This window comes from Sinocyclocheilus rhinocerous, unplaced genomic scaffold (assembly GCF_001515625.1).
Source record: "Sinocyclocheilus rhinocerous isolate Xijiao unplaced genomic scaffold, SAMN03320098_v1.1 scaffold18206, whole genome shotgun sequence".
In the NCBI taxonomy this organism is placed as follows: Eukaryota; Metazoa; Chordata; class Actinopteri; order Cypriniformes; family Cyprinidae; genus Sinocyclocheilus; species Sinocyclocheilus rhinocerous.
Genome location: NW_015652491.1, coordinates 1 through 2493, shown reverse-complemented (window position 1 = coordinate 2493; position 2493 = coordinate 1). Strand labels below are relative to the sequence as shown.

The window sequence follows — 2493 nt, the reverse complement described above, 5'->3', positions numbered from 1 at the left end:
GACATGAAGTTCATACAGTAAATAATAGCGTACCTTAATATATGCGAGAAATATTTTTTGGTTTTGTACTAACGACTTCATTACCACTTCCTCTACACAGAGTACCTTTGCAGGAAGCTGACTTGTGTGAAAACTGGAACTTTTCTTGCTCTGTGTCACATCCAGCCTTCTTTTTTTGGGAACAGGTATTTTTTGTGGAACAGAATAGAATTTAGATTTGGTGGATGGGAAACGTTCTTCCTTCTTCATCCAAGTTTTTTGAGACTGATCAAGGTTCACAGGTGTCTCAGGTTGGAGCAACAGCTTTTGAGGAAGGTTATGCTGAATGATATTCTCCGTATATCTTGCTTGCAGAGACTGATGCATTTTTCTTATGAAGTTTCCTGGTTTGACAATTCCAAACCACTTTTCTACGTGACAACTGGTATCTCTTGTTTTTGGCTGTTTCTTTGTTGTCCCCAAGTCCTGTTCATGAGTTTCATACCTACTCAGGTCTCCCAACAGCAAGCCACTTCAAAGAGGAAAAATGGCAAGGTAGGTATCAAAGAGGACAGTGATGATGCCTGGACAAAAGTATGGGTTATCCTCTTTTACCAACCATGTCTCATCACCTGCCAGTTGTTCCTTCACCTCTTGCATGACCTGCTGAAAATAAGCAGAGAATGGTGATCTGCCAATGATAGTCATTGCATGTCTTCTGCCTTCACTTTCACACATTTCCCAGTCTTTAGATTGGGTAGTTTCTTCCAGTGTATCCTCTTTGGATCTTGAGATTACACTCTCCAAAACACACAGACTTTCTTTGACAAGCTTTGTGTTTTGTGGGGTTGTGAGCATGGCACATAATGCACGGAACACAATTCTTGATTCAGTCATGTTGCTGGCATTTTTGTCTTGCGAAAGCAAACGTGGCAAAGTCTCTCAGTCCTTTGTCATCTGTTTGCCTACAGATTGCCTGTCTGACAGCTTTCAAAATGTGCGCAGAGCAAATGTGGAGGACAGTGTATGACTTCATTTCCGCCCATGATTTTTGCCCCATGCACAACTCATATGCTCTGTTGAGGTAAGAGCTGATGTGCTCTTTGTTGAAAGCATTAAATCAAGTATCACACTTTGTATTAACGCTCAGCTGTAATCAGTCTCGACCTGGTGAATCTGTTTTTGTGTGTATTTTGACAAATGCAATGTAAATTTCATGAGCCAAAATGTGATTGGTGGTACTGAGTGATCGTTGGAGAGCATTTCACAAACGGGAAGAGGTGGTGCATCTCGATCCTTTCCTGGAAGAACAACTGCATAGTACAACACACGCTTCGGCTGTTCTGGTATTTTTGAGACAACTCCTCCAGTGGCATCAAGATAAGAGGGCCACAGGAGACCTACTTCGCAAATGATGCATAAGAATGCTGAGGCCACACTCTGTACAAATGAACGGATTCATACTAAAAAGCTGTATGTAGCCTGGTATTCTAAATAATTTTGTGCCACATTCCTTGAGTAGTGTCTGAAGTAAGTATATTTCCATGAAGATGTCAGCGTGAATGGATTCCTTTTTTCTCATTTCTGAGCCTATTACTTTCAACACTTGTTTTATTGAGACATTCAGTCATGTTCCCAGCAAGGAGTTGCTCTTTTGGTGTTGATTGAAGTGTGCTGTAAAAATGCTGGCTGGGTCCATGCGTTAGGGGCTTGGCTATTTTTCCTCTTTTTAGGTTGGTTGCTGGCCTAGCCTTTTTCTCTGAAAGTTTGTGTTGTATATCTCCAGTTTGTTGGACTAGCATTTTCACATCTTGGTCCAATGCAGCAGGATTATTTTGCATTGTGAAAGAGTATTTGGCTGGGCAAGAGGGGAATGTGCAGGCTGCTTTCATTGTGAAATATGGAGGATTTTTTTTCTGCTCCAGGGAGCCTTGACATGTTGATATTTAAATGAGAGAGTACAACATGGATTTTTCTCTTTAAAGCTGTTGTACACATGGTCTGTCCAAGGTTCTCTTAATTTGGAGGCTCCTTTTTGTGGCCTGATCCTAACCCACAATTTTCTTGCCATGGAGATAAAAAAAGGTTTCTTCACTTCTGGACATTGTCTCAAAACATCTACATCAGGCTCTCCCTCCTGTATCTTCATAGTCTTGTAGGTAGTATTTAGACCCTCAGAGTCAGTGTGTGGATCTTCGTATATAGGTTGAGAGTGGAGGTCTGTGTGTCTTTCAACAATCTCAGTGTAATTCTGGGTGTCTGCCTCATGATATATAGGTTGAGAGTGGAAGTCTGTCTGTCTTTCCAAAATCTCAGTGTCATACTGTGTGTCCACATCTGCCTCTTCTGTAGCTGTGGTACATAATTTTAATCAATTAATACATTTCCAAACTCATTTAAATTCACCCTCATGTTCTGTGGGAATTTTAACATGTTGTCATGTTGACCCCACATTTCTACCAACTTTACTTTTTCTCTCTCTCTCTCTCTCTCTCTCTATATATATATATATAT

General features: G+C 40.8%; 1 pseudogene; it reads right to left on the bottom strand.

Moving 5' to 3' along the window:
* Positions 1-105: 105 nt before the first annotated feature.
* Positions 106-1871, bottom strand: LOC107715128 (uncharacterized; annotated as a pseudogene).
* Between the last annotated feature and the right edge of the window lie 622 nt (positions 1872-2493).